Below are 24,054 nucleotides of genomic sequence, written 5' to 3'. Positions count from 1 at the left end.
TACCGGAATGCTTAAACCTAATACCAGAATAGTAGTTAAACCAACTAAGCATAAACAATAATCACAATTGAGGTGCCTACACTTGCAGGAATGCCAACATCCTAGAGCGCACTACTCATCACAAAAAGAGTCTCACTAACTACATAGAAATCCAAAATACAATATGGAAGAATGAATGAACTGCAAAGATAGCATCTCCTATGCCTGAGTATAGTTCCAATTAAGATCAATACCAGAGGACTAAATCCTCTTACATAAACCCAACTTGATCTCCAATGATCGACCAAATCCTATGCCTGAATGCTATTGCATTATTCACACATTACATATTCATATCCCATACCATAACCATATAATCTACAATGAGATGTTACATCATATATATACAAGCCCTCGACCATAAACAATTAGGTCAGCCACTAGACAATAAACCAATTACATAAAACATGTCAGCCTTAGACAAAACAAATAATATCCAACACATAAGACATCCCGAAAACACATCGAGAGGTCAAATCCACATGTTACATTAAGCTGATCCATAACCTAGATAACACCGAGACCTAATCTAGGTGTACATGCTAAAGCAATGATCTCCATCCGCTAAGTCTTGAACATGATCACCATCAGAATCCCGAATCCATACCAGAAGTTACACTAATGCCACTTATGTATATCATCAAAGATCTTCATCAAAGCTCTATCAGTGAAACCCTCGCCGGAACCACAAGCCAAGGTTGCAAGCAAATAGGATAGCATCCGATCACCAGACCAAAACCAACTTACTGAATATGAACATGACTATCATGAATAATATAATTTAACCAAACCATACTGGAGCATATCGGATCATGTTGGATCCAATCCAAATAGAAACCATACATCCTACCGAGACCATAAGGGTGTCGGTAAAGCATCCCAAACAGCTAGTGTTGACATCAATGACAAAACATCAATGCAACACATAATCAATTCCTCCAAATGGCCAACAATCCCCCCCTTTGGCATTTATGGAAACACTAGATGTGGAAAACATCTAAGTACCAAGAAATACCAAATAAGTCTCCCCCAATGGAAGATAGCCAACAATCTCTCACATAAAGAGATATAGCAATGAAATTCAGAAACAAAGACCAAACTCCCACTATGAATGATATCTCTATAAAGCTCTGAATTACAAATATATCTATCCCCCTAATGTTTACAACTCCTTAAGTTTTTTACATCAATATTTCTCCCCCTTTTACATCAATGCCAAAAATCTGACATAAATATCAAAGCAAAAACATAACCCATTGAAACACAAAGCTAACTACTCCCCCTAAGTAGTGGCATCCCCACATCAATGCCAGAATGAATGCTATCTCTGATAATACATACCAGACTGATGCCAAAACACATCAATCAGTTATCTTTTGGAGGGGTAGAAACCCCTAACTTGTGCCTCAGGTACTCAAATGGTTCTTTAGGCAAAGGTTTAGTGAAAATATCTGCAATCTGCACTTTAGTGTTCACATAAACCAATTTGACTTTATTTCTTCCACCTTTTCCTTCAAAAAGTATACTTGATAGATATGTTCTTTGTCTTAGAATGAAATACCAGATTCTTTGATATGTCAATAGCAACAGAGTTATCACAGTGAATAACTATTGGTCGAGTGCAATGCACTTTGATATCCTTCAATATTTGCTTCATCCATAGAACCTGTGTACACATAGTAGCAGTAGCAAGATACTCAGCTTCAGCAGTAGATAAAGAAGTACATGAATGTTTCTTGTTGATCCATGAAACCAACTTCTTTCCAAGAAAGAAAGCTCCAGCGAAAGTACTTTTTCAGTCATCAATATCTCCAGCCCAATCAGCATCTGTTTATGCACATAAAGTAAAGTCATCATCCTTAGGGTACCACAAGCCATATTCTGATGTACCTTGCAAGTATCTAAAAATACTTTTCACCGAACTCTCATGCTTTTTTCTAGGATCACTTTGATATTTAGATGCAATACAAATAGAATTCATTATGCCAGGCCTAGTATGAGTCAAATAAAGCAGACCTCCAATCATAGATTTGTATCTTGTATGATTTACCAATGCAGAAACATCTTTCCTTGTCAATTTATCACTTGTAACCATAGGAGTACTTACTGGTTTAGAATCTCCCATACCAAATTTCTTCAACAATTCCCTAGCATACTTAGTTTGACAAATGAAAATACCTTTGTCAGTCTGAGTAATCTGCAAACCTAAGAAAAATTTCATTTCCCCGATCATAGACATTTCAAATTCTTTCTCCATATTCTTAGAAAAATTCATGCATAACTTATCTTCACCTCCAAAAATAATATCATCAACAAATACTTCAATAATCAGTATATCATCATCAGTGATCTTATAATATAAATTACTGTTAGCATTACCCTTAGTAAAACCAAGCTTCAAAAGATATTTATCCAACCTTGCATACCAAGCTCTAGGTGCTTGTTTCAATCCATATAAAGATTTCCTTAACCTGCAAATCATTTTTGTATCATCTAATAATGAAAAACCATCAAGTTGCTCAATATAAACTTCCTCATCAAGATCCCCATGCAAAAATGCACACTTAACATCCATCTGATAAACCTTGTAGTTTTAATGGGTAGTATAGGCAAGAAATAATCTTACACCTTCAATCCTAGCTACAGGTGAAAAATTCTCTCCATAATCAATTCCTTTCTTCTGAGAATATCCTTTACAAACCAATCTAGCCTTATTCCTTACAACTTGACCATCCTCATTCAATTTACTCCTAAAAACCCATTTAGTTTCAATAACATTCTTATTTTTAGGTCGGGGAACTAAAGTCCATGTGTTATTCTTCTCAATCTAATCTAATTCTTCTTCCATAGCTTTCAACCAATATTCGTCTTTACATGCTTCAATTACTGATACCGGTTCAACTTGAGAAATTAAACATACCTCATTAGTTTCCAGTCTTCTTCTTGTCATCACTCCATTGTTCTTATTCCCAATGATCTGATCTTCTGAATGATTCAATCTCACATATCTAGGAGTCTTCTGAATCTCTGTTCCTCTTGTCGGATCTTTAGTTACTGTAGAATTTTTTAATACTGTCGGAGTAACTGGTTCAACACTCTATTCTGATAAAGATGCTACTAGTTTAGATATAATCATTTCCACCGCCGGTTCCTTCTCATAAACTCCAATTTGACCTCTATTCAGCTCATCCACCTTGACATTAGCACTCTCCACAATTCTCTGCAATCTCTTGTTATAACATTTATATGCTTTTCTTTTATTAGAATAACCAAGAAATATTCCTTCATCACATCAGGATCAAATTTTCCTATGATGTCATCTCTCCTGAAATAACATTTACTACCAAAGATTCTGAAATACTTAATTGTATGTGTATTTCCAAACCATAATTCATAAGGTGTCTTATTGGTTTCTCCTTTGATATGTACTCTGTTGAATGTATAAAATGGTATGCTCACTACTTCTCTCCAGTAGATATGAGGTATACTAGCTTTCATCATCATTGTTCTAGCAGCATCCAAGACATTTTTGTTCTTCCTTTCCACAACTCCATTTTTCTAAGGTGTCCGGGGAGTAGAAAATTGCCTCTTTATATCATGCTTCTCATAAAATTTATTAAACTCATCGGATGTGAATTCTCCACCATGATCTGACCTCAAACATTTAATCTTCAATCTTGCCTCATTTTCCACTTTAGCCTTAAATATTTTAAACTTTTCAAAAGCCTCAAATTTCTCCCTTAGAAAAGTAACCCACATCATTCTAGAATAATCATCAATGACTAGGATGAAATATCTATCACCTTGAAAACTTTTAACTCTAGCAGGGCCACACAAATCAATATGAATAAGATCAAGCGCATCATTAGATTTATCTTGTATACTCTTAAAAGAGGTTCTGACCTGTTTAACCATTTGGCATTCTTTACATACCGGATTATAGGGCTTCACAATCTTAGGTATATCTCTAACTGCCTTAGTTGAACTGATCTTTACAATGCAATCAAAATTCACATGACAAAGACTCTTATGCCATAGCCAATTTCCATCAATATGTGCAATCAAACATGTCTTCTCATCGGAATTCTAATGAAATATATTACCTTTTGTCTGTGTATCGGTTGCAATCTTCAAACTAGATCTATTAATGATTTTGCATTTTTCATCCTTGAACTGTAATTGAAATCCCTTACCCACCAATTGTCCTACACTCAAAATATTATGCTTCAAACCTTCAATAAAATAAACATTATCAATATTGCTTTTACCATACAATGATATAGTTCCTTTTCCTTTGATCATACATGCTTTGTCATCTCCATATCTAACCAGACCACCATCAAATTCTTGAAAAGATAGAAACTTCCTCTTATCTCCAGTCATATGATGTGAACATCCACTGTCAATTACCCATTCATCCTTGTCTTCAATTTTAGTAGCAAGTGCCTTCTCTTTAAGTACATTCTCTTCCAGTGCTGGAATATCTTCCTTGATAGCCAAGAGTACCCATTCCTTTCCATTGTTGAAACCACTAGCAGAATCTTCTATCAGTTCATCATCAGAGTCAGTAATACCTTCCTCATCCGCTATGTAGCATGATTTGTCTTTTTTTTCCTGTAGTTATACTTGTTATGATATCCAGGGTTAGGCTTAAAATATCTTCTAACTCTCTCTTCAAATCTCAAATTCCTTTCAGGACATCTAGATGCAAAATGACCAATCTTATTAAATGCAAAACATTTAAAAGGTTCTTTTCCTTCATACTTACTTCCTACCGGTCCTTTAGGTACTCTTCTAGAAAATAGTGCTTCAAGTTAATCAAACTCATCATCTTCTCTCTTCATATCATCCAATTCCTTTGCATATAAATCTTTCCAATCTTGTTTACCAATTGTTGATGCAGATGCATGAAAAGCAAGTTCAGTCTTTACAACTCCAAAAGGTCCAAATTCTTCAAGCTCAAAAGCAGATAGTTTCCCAACCAAGGTATCTTTGTTGATAGAAGTATTAGCCATTGTTCTCAACTCATTAATACAAGTAGTCTTCATCTTGTAAGCTAGTGGTAGGGCTCTCAGAACTTTAGAAACATTTCATCTTCACTCAGAGTTCCACCGCAACATTGAATTCCCATAACAATCTCATTTACCCTTTCCATGAATGCAGTCTTCCTTTCATCTTCTTCCATCTTCAGGTTTTCATATCTCATCTGGTAACCATCAAGTTTATAAATCTTCATAGTAGGGTCACCTTCATGAAGAGCCTCCAACTTATCCCATATAGCCTTTCCAGATGATTTGTTAGTTAATCCCATTATTTGTTGACTAGAAAGTGCACACAAGAGGAATTCTCTTGCTCTACAATCATTCTCATGCTCCTTATCTAGGTTTGTTGGAGGAGGATTTCCAGATCCTAGATTATGAGGTGTAACACCTTTTTGTGTGATCTCCCAAATCTCCTTGCCAAAACATCTCAGACGAGTCTCCATCTGAATCTTCCATACTATGTAATTTGTTCCATCAAGCTTATGAATATCTCTTTGAAAGATAGCTCTAGATGAACTGGATGAACTTGAACTGTTAGTCACCATAGGATCTTCCTCGAGCGGTTAAGCTTTATGCAGAGAGGACCAAATCTCTGATACTAATTGTTAGACAATTCAAATAACCGGAAGACAATTGAAAGGGGGGGGATGAATCAGTTGTCACAGATTACCACAACATTTAGCAATTAAAGCTTTAATACCAAAACCCAAAACATTAATACCGGAATGCTTAAACCAAATACCAGAATAGCAGTTAAACCAATTAAGAATAAACAATAATAAGAGAATAAATACCATCCACATGACACCAAGATTTCTACATGGAAAACCCAATAAAGGGAAAAACCATGGTGGGAAGCCTACCCACAGTCAGATAATACTTTTGTAGTAAGTATGTGAATTACAATTGAGGGGCCTGGACTTGTAGGAAGGCCAACATTCTAGAGCACACTGCTCATCACAAAAGGAGTCTCACTGACTACATAGAAATCCATACTACAATCCGAAAGAATGAATGAACTGCAAAGATAGCATCTCCTATGCCTGAGTACAGTTTTGGTTAAGCTCAATACCGGAGAACTAAATCCTCTTACATAAACCCAACTCAATCTCCAATGATCGACCAAATCATCTACCTGAATGATATTGCATTATTCACACATTACATATCCATATCCCATACCATAACCATATAATCTACAATGAGATATTACATCATATATATACAAATCCTCAACCATAAACAATCGGGTCGGCCACAAAACAATAAACCAATTACATAAAACATGGTGGCCTTAGACCAAAACAATAATATCTAACACATAAGACATTCTGAAAACACATCGAGAGGTCCAATCCATATGTTACATTAAGTCGAACCATAACCTAGATAACACTGAGACCTAATATAGGTCTGCACGCTAAAGCAATGATCTCCATCAGCCAAGTCTAAAACATGATCACCATCGGTATCCTAAATCTATACCAGAAGTTGCACCAACACCACTTATGCATATCATCAAAGATCTTCATCAAAGCTTTGCTGGTGAAACCCTCATCGGAACAACAAGCCAAGCTTCCAAGCAAACAGGATAGCATTCGATCACTAGACCAAAACCAACTTACTTAATATAAACATGAGTATCGTGAATAAGCCAATTCCATAATCAAACCATACCGGAGCATACCGGATCATGCCAGATCCAATCCAACCAGAAACCATACATCCTACTAGGACCAAAAGGGTGTTGGTTAAGCATCCCAAATAGCTAGTGTTGACATCAATGACAAAACAACAATGCAACACATAATCAATTCCTCCAAATGGACAACAAAAGGTATCACTTGCATTTCATGGATCCAAGGATGACCCAATAGTATGTTGTATGTTAAGTCTATGTCCAATACTTGGCACAATGTGTCTCTTTGCACAGGTCCTACCTGAATGGATAGTACCACTATTCGCTTCGATGACCTTTCTTCATCATCATAGGCTTTGATAGTGATCTTATTTTTAGGGTCAATAGCTTGTTCAAAGAAGCCCAATGCATGGATAAGATTTAAGGCACATATATTGAGACTAGGTCCTCCATCTATTAGCACTCTTTTCACTTTTCACCCAGTGTTTGTAGACTAGGACTTTGATATGGAGCAGGGTGTTGTGTGGACGACTCAAAGAGATGTAAACATGTTTTGAGAAAGATATGCTATGTGGAACCATCATATGTGACACCATGGCTTGGAACAAATTGACATCTAGATCGTTTGGAACTATTATTTTGACAATACCTTTCTCCAAGATATCCTTATGCTTTGGTGAGAGTTTAAGCAACTCTAGTATTGATATCTGAGTGGGCTTCCTTTATATTTGATCAACCAAGTTGTATTGAGTCTTGGGGATAGTTGTTGCTTTTGATGTGCTCCCCTATAAGACATATTTATGAGCCCTCATTGTCACATTTACCAATGCATGTTCTTGTTTATCTTTGATCTTTACTATATTTACTTGATTGTCGTATGCCGACATGTGATTTATGGTGTTTTCGTATATGTGATTGATGTGGGATCCTTTTTTTTTGTTTGACGTTGATGCTCCTCCCTTGTCATAATTGGGAAGAGGGTTTTTGAAAGCCTCATGATCACCATTGATTTTATGACCATCGATTGTTATGTCTCATATGTCTAGCATATCTTGAACTAGGTTCTTCAACCTTGTGCAATCATTTATTCTATGCCCCTTGTTTGATGATAATCGCAATAGTATGATTCATCCCACCATGGTGGTTTGACTTGGGGTTCAAAGTTTCTTATGAATAGAAATTTGATGATCTTGTTTGTCAATAGTTCTCGAAATGTAGATTCTAGGGTTTGTCCCAATGGTCTATAGGTTCTTCTATATGGGGGAGGTAGAGTGTTAATGTTACCTCCTTGATTGTTGTTATTGTTCCCTCGGTAGTTGTTGTTCTTCCTTTGGTTGGTATTACATCGGTAATTGTTAGTGCCTTGATTGACACTTCTTTGATTATTGTTGGATGGTGTGTTACCTGATAAAGTCAACATAGGTTGTTTAGACTTTATGTTGTAGGAATCAACCACACCATCATTAACAACATTTTTGTTTCTAGTCCAAAACTTCTACTTGTCAGAGTTGTTGTTGTTATATTGATTGCTATAGGTGTGCTTGTTGTTTGAACTAACACCTTCCTCAGAGAATTTTAAGGTCCCCTTTTTTATGGAAGCTTCCTCTACTTGAATACCATTCTTTATTGATTTTTCAAAAGATGGTATACATTGTAGTTTGAGTTGATAACTCATTTCATCATTTAAATTGTCTATGAATATTTCCATCTTTTCCTTTTCAGGTACATCTCGTGGGTACCTTGACACCATGCACCTCCATCGAACTGTAGGACCACCATGAATATTTCATTTTTCTTTTGCTTCGTATTGCATACGTCAAGCATGGTGACCTCATGTAGGATATTGTAGGAGTATTGTGTAATGAATTTATTCACCAACTCATCAAATGATCTAATGGGAGGTGTGAGTTTTGACAACCACTCCATTGTTTGTCATCCCAAACTTCTCGGGAATAGCCTCATCATGTGTGTATTGTTGTGAGAAAACTCCAAGCTCATAGTACAAAATTCCCTGACGTGATCACAGGGATCACTCTTACCATCCTATTTGTCATACTTTGGTATATCTTAATTTGGTGGGAAAGGTACCATGTTTAGCCCCCTATCAAAAGGATAAGGACAAATGTCCTCCAAGGAGTATCTTATCGTGGACCCTTGTTGCATGTCCTACATTTGTCATTGAAGTACTTGAAGTTGTTGTGTAATATTAGCAAGGGGAATATTTTCTTCATTGGACCTTCGATGATAGGCATCCCCTTATTCACTAATATTGTCATGATCATGTGTATTATCTTGGTTGTGGGTATTGTCTTGGGAGTCACTTCCTCTTAAGTTTTCTTGATGTTGAGTGAATATGTAGGCCCTTGGCTTTGTTTTGGGGATTCTTTCATTTCTTGAATTTTCTAAGTCAAAATCCTCAGGCATCAACATTCCTTTACTAAACTGAGCATGAGGAGGTACTTTTGTTTGTCTGTGTCTACAAGCCTTTCCATAAGCTTTTGGAAGGCGGTGCTTTGTTGACATTGTTGGAAAAATTCCTCAGTAATCTCTTCCGCTTCCATATTTGCATCAAAAGGGTTGGATTTCCTATGATCCATGCTAGATTCTGGTTGGGGATCCAACTCTTTGTCTTTTCGAGATCAAATGCCAACGAGCATCAATAGATTTCTATACTTCACAGCAGAGAAAATTTAGGGGAAAGTAAGATGAAATATTACCTCAACCTTTTTTAAATTCAATTTTTTGTTTCTGCTTTTCTTATTATCAGTGATATAAATAAGTTGTTCTATGACATCATGACAACGGTGGTCAAGGACAAGCGAAATAGAAAAATTCCTCTTCAAGTTGCAAAATATGAGGTGGGACTTGATGAGCTTATGAAGGATTTCTAGAGCCATTGCTAGAGTAATGCGGAGATGAGAAATAAAATAATTGGTATCTTTGGAATGGTAGGGTCTAGCTGATAGTTCTGATACTTAATATAAGTAAAGATCCAATAGCCAACAAGATGAGAGCTAGGGGGGGGGGGTGAATCATACAAACTTAATCATCCATAAAAATATCAGATTCAACCTTGGTAACATATATATCAGTAATATAACCAAAATTGTTAAACATGCAAACTCAAAAGCATATGAACAATATAAACCTCATAACACCAAATTTAATGTGGAAACCCAAATAGGGAAAAACCACTGTGGGATTTCAGACCCACTAATAAATATACTCTTCTAGAGTATGCTCGATTAAAAGCAAATCCTGTTAAAGATTACAAACACATTGCTAGATGTGACCCGGTTAAGGGATTTCCCTCAGATCTGTTAGGATCTTCACTTTGTTAGAAGTGACCTTGTTAAAGGATTTCAAACACTCAATCAAAATGTCACACTGGTAGAGGATTTACATATAAGACTGTTAAGTCCACTCGGTTAAGAGACTTTCTGTCACTTTCACAAAATAATAGTAATAAAAATCTATCTGCAACTTCACATCTAAAATGCTAAAGCAAATTCCTATTTGTTTAATACAATCTAGACATAGAACTAATCTTGTCTATCTGCTGGGCTTCTATACTCTGTTATTCTAACAGGTCTTCAAGCTTCTATGCTCGGTAATCACTATGTAGCATCCCTGTGCATACACTTGCCCACATACATTGTTTATCAACAGTTTCCTATTTATAAACAATTAGGTAACCGCATAATCTCCTTGATTACATTTCCCATGATCAATCATAGCCATCAGATCTTCGATCTTGTCCAGGTTCAATGCATCTTTCGATCTGAAAATGTTTTACCCCGCCTTGGAACTTGCATAATAGTCTTGGAACTTGTGCTAGGGTATTGCGGTTCAATCTAAGCTGTAGATCTTCATGCCGACTTTCCATTGCCTTAGATTCGTTAACAAACTTCTTCCATGGCTTACCAATCATTTAATCCGCTCCAGCTCATCAGCTTCCTTCATTAAATATAGCATGTAAACATTTAATGCATTCTGTTATAGCTTGGTTACAACTCGGTGAATACTAAACTCCACTCGGTAGACATTCTGCCTTCATTAACCGATAGCGATAACCTTAGGTTTTACCGACTAGGTTCCTTAGGGTTTACCGACTAGGTTCTTTGCTTGATAACATAGTATAGTATTAACCTTTACAATTTACGACATATGTATGATGTTAAAACAATCTAAAAACATCATGATCTCATCATTGTCTGACTCGGTAGTAGTTGCCCATTGAATACCTTATTCATCATATTCTTTCCTGTGTCTTTTAACAACTTCTTTATAATCTTCATATCATACTTCTCAAGATATGGCAACATCATACTGAATTAGAAAATCAATTTCTTGACATCAATGACAAAATAATAATATCAAGACAGTAAAACATCTTTAATCAGTTATATCCATAATCATCAACAACCTTCTCAATATCCTTAAGAAATGCCAACAATCTTTCATTGTCTGTTATAATGCAATATTGCCAACACTAGCAAGACCACTCTCACCAAATATCTGTTCAATCACAAAAATTCAAAATTCAGTCGATCAACTATTCAGTTTGATGAGCGGTAAAATGATGTCAAAGGTATGCTCACTTCTCTGCAAAGTAAGATTCAGAATGATCTATTTCTTGGAAATCATCAATCATTTTTTAGTGTAGCAGATGGAATTGCCGCAATCTAGGATAACCTTCAATAGAACCATGAATCAAGGTTATTTTTAGTTATTGATGATATTGATCATCAGAAGCAGTTAGATGCCCTAGTGCCCATACATGCCCTCAATCCCAAAAGTTTGGTAATCGTCACAATTTGTGACAAGAGGCTTCTTATACAAGCTAGAGTAAGAGTCCATTATAAGATGAAACAAATGAATCCACAACATAGCAGAGAGTTGTTTTCTGGCATACATTTCATAGACACTCTTCTGTAATAAACCACATTACTTAACCCAACAAAATTTGACCACTTTTTTTTTTTTTTTTACTGTAATCATTTGTGTTTGATTCAATCGCATACTCTGGGCATCCATCCATTAGGATTAGGTATTAATCCATCCGGGATGAGCATCTAACCATACGGGTTAGGCATCTATCCATACGAAGCAGAAGGTTTCATCCATCCAATACGGGATAGGCATCTACCCATACGGGGTAGGCATCTATTCAATTGGGATAGGAGGTGCTCTGGCCAGAGACTTAGACTCATCAGGAGCATGGGTCCTAAGTCACTCACTAAGTACTACACTCTTCTAATAGGAGTGCATCGAGGTCGCCGTCCTTAGGAGAAATCAAAATAACATAATACAAGCTTGAATTCTGCCTTGAAATTTGGCTTAAAGCCTCGAGAAGTCAAGCGAATCCATACAGGATTCCTTTCGAGTATGCATTGAATTACTTTTTCCTTTTTATTATACTTATCTTTCAAATTAGGATTCTACTCAATCCTTCTTCTTACCAAACCTAGACCCCACCCACGAATGCCTGAGTACTAGGAACAACTCCATCCCTAGACTGCCTACATACCCGTTTCGGCACGTGATCAAGGCGTAAAGTATGTAGTTCTTTTTTCTACTCTATGGTTTGATGCAAACTGATTAGTGGGTACGCAACCATTTCTAGGGTCAATGTCCTAGACAGTTTCTCTGCGGTTGCTACCCACGGTGGTAGCACTTAAGCAAAGGTTCAAGATGGCCTATTGCTTGTGGCCTAAAAACAACTAGATCCTAATACCTATCATAAGTGTCACCCTTGACCAAATTGTCAATCATCAACAACTCTTCAAGATTAAATCAATTTCACAAAAGCATTTCACTCAATCAACCCTAAAGGGGCTTTACTATGGTTTAACTCAGCAGATGTAAAAAAAATCACTTAAGGATTATCTTATTAAATTATCGATCCAAGGGGGATTACCCACCCATTGGATTTTAACTTCCAAGTGTCCCTTATTACTCCCCGACGATTTATAGGGATGATGCCACAGACGTCGTTGATGCAGCTTTATTAGGCGTTAAGTGCAGTAGTTCAACACGACGGCATTACCCATAAGCGTGACTCGGAGGCACTGTAAATATCGAACGCTGCTAGGTTTTGGTTTTTCGACTTCGTTTATTTAGTTTTCTTAACTAAGAAGCTATGAAAAACATCATGCTTGAAAACAATTATGAATTGAACGTGCATAATTAGACATTACAAAGCTTAATTAATTGAAATAACTACTTGATGAACCACGTGGAATAAAAACCATAACTAAATTATTTAATATTCAAAACTTGAATATAACTTGCATAATAATGACAATTATGAAACTCGCATATTAATAATTAAACGTGTAACTTGCATGAAGACAAAGAAAATGTAACTTTGTCATTAATAAATGCAAATAATGTATGAGTAATTCACATGAAGCAAGGATAGTGTAAGTTACATGCAAGGTTAAGCAATGTGTTGATTTCTACCATGAGAATAATCACTTATAAAGTCACTAGTCCCAAAAAAAGCAATTAGCTTAGACATTTGGTTCAAATCATATTAATATGAATTAATTTCTTTTAATGAGTCTAAAATGCCAACTAAGTGACCCAATGAATCTTAAATAGTTTGTAAAATTCTAATTATAAATTTTGATATAATTTAATTTGCAATTATAAATTTGCTAAAGATAAATTAATTATAAATTTACTAACGATGATTAAATTTCAAATTTACTTAAGTTAAATTTTTATTAAACTAAAATTTGGATAAAAAAAGTTAACAAAATCCAAGTTTGTCATGAGTTTTAAATTTTGAAGTGGCTTTTTTTTTAAGAAGTCAAGTGGGAGTGGGGCCCACGGGTCCCATCACCACTGCGGACCTACGGGTGCAGGCCCGCAGTGATGAGGGGACCGTCGTGGTCCCCTCCACTACCATGCAGTCACTGCCATAATAGTGACCGCAGGTTAGTGGAGGGTACCCCTCCCCTGTGGCCACTGTCGTAATAGTGACCGCAGGGTAGTGGGTGTACCACTCCCGACGGTTGCCTTAATACCGCCCCCCTGCACGCTGCCCGATAATTACTTCGTGCATAAAGTCTTACTTTAACTCATTTATTTATTACCATTTTTTTTTTTGTATGAATTAATAATATATTTGTGTATGTATATATATATGGTTTTCATTCCAGTTTATTAATGATATAAGAGGGTTATATATAAAAAAAATGTTATTATAAAAATAAGAATAAGAATTTATTCATAGGCATGGAAGATAATAGAGGAAATTTATTTCAGATGATCTCACGGGAGCCCAAGGAAACACATTGTGCTTGTATTCGAGGCAGCAATACAACAGAGAGCTAAATCTCCTCAGAGATAGGTACATGAATAAATTTTGATTTCATAGAGATCATATTCAATAAATCTGTCTTTGAGATAATAAAATTCTTGATGAGATTTCCAGAAAATTGATATTCACAGAGAGAGATTTCTAAAATTAATTAAATAACGAGACAATATTTCCCACAGGGATTTTATACAACTACAATGAGAAGAAATCATATTTGATATACTATTTCACATAGTGAGATTCCTAAATACAAATGATTATATGCATAGGAAAAAAGATTATTTATAGAGATAAAAGAATTTAAGTTTTTCAAAAAAAAGAATAGAGATGTTGAAAGCATGATTTATTTTCCCCTTTTTTTTTTTGTTTTTGGTTCAAGATCTTCTCTAGATTTCAAAAAAAAATAGAAGAAGCAAAATCTGATTTCTTTATTGTAAATAGATTAACAAATAAAAGAGGAATCAACATTTGCATTTTTAAAAAGAAAAGAAACTTTTATCAAAGTATTTCTTAAATGAAGAATAGATTTCCTTTCCAATTAATCTATCTAAAAATTAAGAAATGATTTCCTTCAGAAAGCTATATTCAACTAAAGAATCTACGAAGAGATATTTCCCTTGAAAATATAAAAATTTACATAAGGGATTAACAAATGCAAAGAGGGAACCTGGAGAGCCTTTTGATGTTGAATCCTCTCCAAATCTTCAAGCCTAGCCTTCCTTGATCCTTCCTTGCAAGCTTGGAAAAATTCTTCAAAACAGCCTTAACTATTCTCCAAAAAAAATATGACTACTAAAAACAACTATTTGAGAAAACTTTCTTCAAAGAATAACCAACTCCCTCTTTTGAAAACTTGCATACAATATATAGGAAAAATCCCTTAATTCCACTATCTAGAGAAATTAATTAAGAATGAGATTATTTTCCAATATTGGACCCATGCAAAATTGATTAATATCCTAGTGGGGGAGTTACATGCAAGGTATTGAAGATTCCTCTAGAAGCTTCTAATTCCTCCTAAAACATGTGCCATAATTGGGAATAAAAATAAAAATAAATAATGCCTTTTGAATTATATTCTCCAAGTGTGTATATGGGTCCATTATTTATTCTCTTATAATACTCATTCAATTATTTTCAATAGCTCAACCAAAAATATAATAGAATTGTATCAACTCAAAAAGTGATAAAGGAGGGTTGTGACATCTTCTAAAAGTGGATTTCAGAATTTGGTTGACGACTTTGTCAAAGTTTGTAAAGGTTTACCTCTTGCTCTTTGAGTAATGGGCGGACATTTTTTTGGTAGTGACAAGTCTTATTGGAAATTTCAATTATATGTAGTTAAGAAAAAACTACACAAAGACATAAAAGATACCCTTAAAATAAGCTAGAAGATGAGAAACAATTCTTTATGGATATAGCATTCTTTTTCATAGGGAAAGAGGCAAACATGGCCATAAGTATATGGAAGGCTTTAGGTTGGAGAGTCTAACATGCACTCCAGACCCTCAAAGACAAGAGCCTTGTTGACCTGAAACCTCATTTTATTTGGCATGAGGCCAACCCAGAATTTGTTTTGAGAAAGCATGACCACCTTCGCGACTTGGGCAGAGATATGGCAGACAATGAAATGAGCAATTCTTGTCGGATGTGGCATCCTACAAATCTTGTATGTGTTTCTTGTGACCTTAAATTCATAATGGAAATGGTTATGGTTTATTTTCTATATTTTTTTTATTAAGATAAACAAGGTTTGAGAGGATAAAAAACCACTGATAAAGTATTATGCACAATAGGACAAGATAGATGTACCACACAAAACAGCAGTAGAACAACTAAAACAGAACAAAAACCAAAATAGGGCAACAACCAGAAACAGAGCAACACAACCTAACAAAACCCCAACCAACTCATAGGGGTTTGAAAATGTGATCCAAAGATTTTCGTTTAACTTTACAATCAGAGTCCTCCCAAAAAAAGTGTTTATTTTTTATAATTGTTAAAACATTTACACATAATTTAGGATTAACGTTTTCTAACTCCATGGAAATTTGAATTCAGATTGAAATGGAAAACGTTGTGAAGGAGGAAGGAAAAAATTTCAGATATTTCAATGAAACTGCTACATATATGACATATCTTCTAGAAATATCAAAGACATCAACTAATTTACCATGGCTTCAATTTCACTTCGATTGCGGTTATGAGTATATTCCTGAATGGATTCCTCTACAAAATTTGCACACTTTAAGACTTTGAGAAGTATCATCTATGAGATTGTGGCAGACGGGTGACCGAGTATATGCTATTTCTTCATAAAAATATATATATTTTTTATTATCCACAAATAGTTCATTCTTGTAAGACTTTTTACCATTCAAAAATGATTGTAAATTCCAGATTCCACTCAAATTGAAAGAGCTAGATTGCATGATTGAGCATTGTCATATTTTAGACTCCAACGAACTAGTGAGTTCGTTTGGAATGTTAAGACATCTTGAATCACTATACCTACAATCTGAATTTGAAATTCAATTCTTAGAATGTAATTATTTCCTAAAATATGTAAGAGAACTCACCAATCTAAAAACTTTAGAGTTGGAACTCAATAAGGTAGAAGGGGAATTCACTTTGAGTAATAGGGAAGAGACAATTGATGACAAGTTTCTTATGAGAAGCCTTGAAGCAATGAGACAATTTATTTTTCCTTTTCCTTTAAACTTCCTATGTTTTTCTTGTTTTTCCTTGTTATCTCCATTAGGACAGTTAGTAGCAATATGTCCTATCTAGTTACATGCAAAACATTTCAGTGGTAATTTACCTTTATACTTACTAGTACCTCTGGGTATCCACTTGGCCAACAACGCTTAGAGTTCCATTTGGATTTCTTCATCATCTACCTCTCTGTTGGATCTAGATTCATGATTGTAACTTATCTTCTTTTCCTTACTAGTGGGGTTGAGACTGAGGCTTTAAATGCAGATTCTGACCTCTGAACACTTCCATCAAAACCATTTAATTTGAATGTAGTCAATTTACAAATGATAGAGTTAAGAGTTACCTTTGTCTTGTCAATAGAATTGAACTCTTGAATGGCTATTGTAGACACCTAAAATTGTCATGTCTAATTAAATAAATATTTTTTATTTATTTAATTATTGTAAGCCTAATTCTTCTATTAATTAAATAAATCCTTATTTATTTAATTAATTCACTTTAGCCTCTTCTAAACCTTGTTCTTGTTTAAATAAATACTTTTATATATTTAAATTGTCCTTTTCCTAAATTAAATAAATATTTTATTTATTTAATTGATCTCATTTCATCTATTATTTAAATAAATCTTTGTTTATTTTATTAATTCATTAGCCTTTTCTACCCATGACACATGTCATTCATTTCTTAAGTCCTACACTGCCTACCCTCTCATTATTTTCTTATTTCCTCTACCTACCCTTTAATCCTAGCCGACCATTTATCTTTTACACCTCTTAATCTTATCCCTCCATTCCTTACAATGTCCTTTATGTAAGAGGATGCTTCTTTCATTATCAATCTCTCCTAGCATTCTAATCAATCTTATGTAATCAAACCTTCTATCAACCACATTTTCATTCTTTGTCGAGCTCTTGTGCACACATAAAATCTGAGAGCAAACATATCAAGAAAGATCAATGGAGATAGGAAGACAATGGAGATTGAAACCCTACTAGACATGTGAATGGTAATATTGCTTTATTTTTGTTGATTTACATGATCTTAGGTATCTCTATTGGTATTGTTGAATGTTTCATTGTAGGATCTAGATTGTTTGTGGTTGAATCTTTACGGTTTTACAATAGTTCATTATTCATTTTTCACCATACACAGCTACAACTCTGATAGCATAGACCAGTAGAAGGGTTCTCAATACCTTGTTAACCACAGTGGCATCCTCCACTGTACCTCCAGCACTTTTGATTTCTTGAATTATCTCCTTGATTCTCTGACCATACTATTGAATGTTTTCTCCTTCAACCATTCTCATATCATCAAATTTTCCTCTAAGACTCTCTTCCTTGGCTATCTTTACATGCTCATCATCACCATATATTTCTTCCAGTTTCTTCCAAACTTCATGTGTAGTCTCTAATCCATGAACATCAACATATTCTGAATCTGACAAGGTATTGATGATGGCTTCCAGTGCTTGGTTGTTCTCCTGTTGCTCCTTCTTCTGATCATCTATCAAAGTTCTACTAGGCAAGTTATACTTAGTAACAACATGATCCCAATACTGACTTTCCAAGCTCTTGATGTAAATCTCCATCCTATCACTCCAGATTTTGTGGTTATTTCTATTTAACTTTGGACCTTCTCTCTTCATCATTTTCTCCTAGATCTTTTCCTCAATCTATTAGGCTTATACTCAAGAGGACCTGGAATGCTTTGATACCTGTATATGGTGAAAATGGATAACAATAATAACAATATTGAAAAGGCTAAATGAATTCAACCACAAAACCCTAGCCTAACAATCAACAAAGATCCACCATAACATATGAAGATTACCTAAGACAATGCAAATCACATGAAATCACAAAGATTATACCATCACATGTCCAATAGGGTTTTGATCTCCATTCTTCCTATCTCCATTGATCTTGCTTGATATATTTGCTCTCAGATTTTATATGCACAAGAGCTCAACAAAGAACGGAATGTGGTTGCAAGTAGGATCGTAGTGTAGTCAATTGCATAAAAGATGATTAGCATGAATGATTAGCCTGAGTGATTAGGGTTTGATAATGAAGGAAGCATCTCCTTATATAGAAGACACTATATGAAATGGAGGGATAAGATTGAGAGGTGTAAAAGGAGGTCGGCTATGATTAGAGGGTAGGTAAAAGAAATAATAAAATAATGAGAGGGGTAGGTAGTGTATGAATTAAGAGATGAATGACATGTGTCATAGGTAGAAAAGGTTAATGAATTAATTAAATAAATAAATATTTATTTAATTAATAGAAGAAGTAGGATAATTAAATAAATAATATATTTATTTAATTTAGGAAAAGGATAATTTAAATAAATAAATGTATTTATTTAAATGAGAAATAAGGCTAGAAGAGGATAAATGAATTAATTAAATAAATAAAGATTTATTTAATTAATAGAAGAATTAGGCTTAGATAATTAAATAAATAAAATATTTATTTAATTAGATGGACAATTTTAGTTGTCTACATTTTGCCTCTCTTTGAGACAATGCGACTTGTCGCGTTGTTTCAAAGAAGATAAGATGAACTGATACAGAGTTGCCCCAGAATGGGAATGATATGCCCCCTCGAGAGATTGGATGAAAATGTCTGAAAAGATTGCAGACAATCTCTCGATAAGAAAGAAAAGCTAGAATAAACTGATCGGATAAAGTGATAGAGTCACGGGATAATGAAGACTGACCTAGAAAATGAAGTCGAGGGCTAGGGTAGGCTATAAGATAGACCATGGGGGAAAATACATCCTCATTGTCATCTACACATCCACGAGACCATATTGCAGAGCGAAAATAGAGCAGGAGCAATCAGCAGCGATGGCTTTCACTCACAGATTCGACCACGTTCGCCGATTTCAAAGGCCAGCAAAGGCAGGAGAGCCGGTAAGTACCACCAAACCTCCTCGTACTTTGATGCATTTAATTTTGTCATTAATGCATGTCGAATAGGGTAATAAATGCGCTTAGACTAGGGTCCAAAAAGTGTCAAAAAATGTCCAAGCGCGTCTGTGTTGGTGCTAGGTGCGTCTGTGTTCGCTAGGCGCATCTGTGTTTGTGCCAGGCGCGTCTATGTATGGACCCGCGTCTGTGTCAAATGCGGCCGCATCTGTGCTGGACAGGCGCGTTTGTGCCAAGAAGGCACGTCTATGTCAACTAGGTGCGTCTATGCAGATCATAGGCACGTTTGTGTCAGGCAGGCGTGTTTGTGTCAGACAGGCACGTTTGTGCATTCTTTGAGCGCGTTTATGTCATGTAAGCGCATTTGCATTTGAAAAGTATGAATTCGCATCTTCTAGGTCAAATCGGCAGTTCTGTGATGAACATACGCTGTCGATTGGATAAGCTGCTGAGAGGATACACTCAAGCAGGTCCTCTAGGAAGACTAGGATAGATCAAGGCACTTTGTGATGAACAGTGAGTACCAAGATAGAGTACTTTGTGATGAACAGGGAGTACTGAAATATGAGCAGCACTTTGTGATGAACAGGGAGTGCAAATGTGAGTAACACTTTGTGATGAACAGTGAGTGTCACACACGTAGTACTTTGTGATGAATAGTGAGTACCACTAGGATAAATAGCAAAACTTTGTGATGAACAATGAGTGTCACTAGGGTAAATAGCAATATGCATTTAGATAGCGAGTAGCATTTTGTGATAAACAGTGAATGCCACTATAACTGACATGATTGAGTTGTTTGACTGCAGGAGTATTTGCCGATGCTAGAGTCACGGGAGAGATTCCCGTCGACGTAGAGGTTGCGACTTGAGTTGTCGCTCGAGGACTGAGCTGCCATCGAGGAGATGGGTTTGAGACATGTGCTATATGTGCCCGAGTTTCGGGCAAACATGGGTTTGCTGACTGCGCTGGCTGAGAGATGGCACTCTGAGACGTGCACGTTTCATCTACCGATGGGTGAGATGACAGTCACCCTGGAGGATGTATATAGGATTATGCAGATACCGATTGATGGGGAGTTGATTCCGTACGATTGAGACGGAGACAGGGATGCCCTTAGATGAGTGTTCTAGGATCCAAGACTGGAGATGAGGGTGGGACACGTGGCATGGGATACCATGACATGGATAGGATTAGCACTACCAATAGTGTTGGCAGGAGTGATCAGTGAGTTCCTCTGTATCAGTTTTGTACCATTTTGTATAATGATGTAGACACCTGCGGGTGATTGTAGCCATATGATTTTGACATCATTGTATCATGACACTTTATATATATCTATATATATATATATATGAGATGATTCATCTTTGCGGCAGCTATATGCATGTGTACCTATGTGATGAGATGTTCTTATGTGATGCTTATGATATGGATGCAAATATGTATATGATGCAATGCAATATTTTTTTTTTGTTCGTTTATGTTTTATATGTGTATGCATGATGCAAATGTGAATGTAAGTAATGCAGATGAATATGATAATGCAAATGTAAATTGTGCTAACAGGTGTTGTGTGCAGGATGTGATGCAGTTGTGATATCTATATGTATGTATGAAATGCTTATATGTGGTAATGTAGGTGCAGCTACATGAAATGCAAATGTTTTTGGTGTGTCATTATACTCAGTCATGTGATAGCAGGCTACGCGGACTCGAGAAGGATGATGGAAGTCAATCAAGAAAGGGGGGATGAAAGATAGAAGATATGAAAGTGAAAGAGCTTCTTGTGCATTATCATCATTGAGTTTTATTATGGCAAGTAGGTTATGACAATCGAGGCATATGTTCGACCCAGAAAGTCATTGTACCTGTTTGCATGGAGATAAGACAGTCACAAACAAGGAATGCCCCAGTTCACACTAGACTCATAGTGTCCTCATATCCTTGGACAAGTCATAGCATTACTAAGAGACAATCCACAGACAGCAAATACAAATAGGTGACGATACCCCATCCTCGCCTTTCTAGTCAAAGACATCCTGGAGATAGAATCTCTAGTCAAAGACATCCTGGAAAAGCTAAAAGACATGTCACCAAAAAAGATGAAATCAAAAGAAAACCAAGACTCGACACCAACATCCACTATAGTCCTCAAGTTTAGTGTCTCTTGTCACTTGTATAAGTCTTATTTGATTGTGGTTACAATGTTTACTTTCACAGAAAGGATAGATAGCACTGAACCATAATGTTGTCTGAGTCTGTTGAAAGATTTGATTTGTTGAAGCCCATTGTTGCTACTGTGTCTCATCTAAAATTGACTAAATCGATGAAACTGATACTTTATTGTGGAGAAGATGAAACTTTATTGCGGATCTATGATGCAAATGTTGCTTTATTGTGGATTGTGTGCGGATAAACTGAAGAAAGCTAGAAGAAACTGTACTCCTCGAAACATGTGATGTTCTCAGTTCCACACCCATTACTAGACGTAGGATTTTGCCTTAGCCACAGATAGGATCTGATTTATTATGGATGGAAAGGGAGGTGAAAAGGAATGTTTATTATGAATGGCTAACCAATCTTGGGTAGATCAATAACAAGCCATGATGGGAATGGGTAAGTTTATTATGAACGAATAGGTTGTGAGTGTATGCAAAGTGAAATGATGAAAGAGAATCCTGAAGGAGGGAGGAGCAATGTCTCTACGCATGGCACTGGTGACCCAATTTTCACCATGGTACTTGCCCAGGGCGCCACCAAAGTGGTTTTCACCGTTGGACGAAATTATTTCTCTTTACTTTTTTTATTTTGATTTTTTTTTGTGTCACAAGGCGCCTGTTTGCCAGGTTTTCACCAAGTAATGATTTTTTTGTTTTATAAATTTTTTTTTTATATTTTTGAAATTTTTGATTTTTTTGTATATTAAAATTTTTTTTTTATTTTTTTTTGTATTTTTGAATTTTTTGGATATTCCGAAGAGCTATGTGTAGAACCTGTGAAGGTGCATGTTGTTGATAGGATCCTCCAAAGGTTCACCTTCTGTAGTTGAGAGCTGATATGCACCAGATCCATATGCTGCTGTAATAATGTAAGGACCAAGCCAGTTTGGTTCGAACTTGCCCTTCTTCTCTCTGTCTTGTTGATTTTTAGGATTTTCTCTGAGAACCAAGTCACCTACCTCAAATGTGTGAGGCTTGACTTTATGATTGTAGCTGCATTGTTCCTTGACTGAATGATGTGTAGCTTGAGTGATTGTCTTCCTTGATGAAGGAACTGAGATAGAATTACTAGTGTGTGGACTACACAAGCCCATATGTGTGTCACCTGAAGAAGTTTGGGCATCCCTAATAACAAAGTCCTTCAAGGAAGCTCCATTAAAGGTCCATGATGTATCGCCAGAAGGGAAAGGATGTGCGGAACAAGTGGATGAGTGATGGAGGCTTATGATTGCGAAAAGAAGTGAAAGTAGGATAGCATGATGGAGACTTAGGATCAACAAGTATGCTTTTTGACTTAAAATTGTAGAACTTTTGCCCCCAATTATTTTGATATTAGGGGAGATCAACTCTTGTTCTTTTTCTTTTATAGGAGTTTTATCCTTGACTTTAATTTTTTCAGAGTCCAATAGCTTTTGATTTTGATTTGGAATAAAGGACTTTTCTTTATTATTGACTTTTAGATTTTTCTTTTCAAAGCTTGATTTTTTATCCCCAATAAGTGAGGGCTTTTGTGGTTCTTGTTGATCCAAGTCTGGAAGTGGAGTGGAAATGGTTTGAGTGGATGAAATGGTAAAGCTATGTGAGTTCTCAAGAGGGCTGGTAATACGCTCAATAGATTCTTTGTTGGAACCACTCTTAGGACTATTGATATCAAGAGATGCTTGCACCACTAGAGGAGATTTGCATTCAGACTTAGTAGCCACAACACTAGGTGGTTCATACCCAATTCCTTGGCATTGCAAATTGTTTGTATATTGTTCATGTTGACTGAATATGTTAGGAGATAGTGGGAGTTGCTCAACATGAAATATATACTCACCACATCCCATGTCTTTAAACTTGAAATTTTCTTTGATCTCTGCTTGTTTTGATGTAAAAGCTTTCAATGATTCTGGATCCACATATGTTGATGAAGGAATAGCCTCTCGATTGACTGGGATTGTTATTTCTGACTGAGGTTGCAGATTGTTGCAATATATGAATGGATTTGGATCCGCTTTGACGGTCACTTCAACTCCATTGTGTGGAAACTTGATACATCGATGATATGTAGATGGGACTGCGCTCATCTCATGAATCCATGGACGTCCCAAGAGTATGTTGTATGTGAGATCTAGATCAAGGATTTG

Source organism: Cryptomeria japonica, chromosome 8, assembly GCF_030272615.1.
Source record: "Cryptomeria japonica chromosome 8, Sugi_1.0, whole genome shotgun sequence".
Classification (NCBI taxonomy): Eukaryota; Viridiplantae; Streptophyta; class Pinopsida; order Cupressales; family Cupressaceae; genus Cryptomeria; species Cryptomeria japonica.
Note: the sequence above shows the minus strand (reverse complement) of the source record.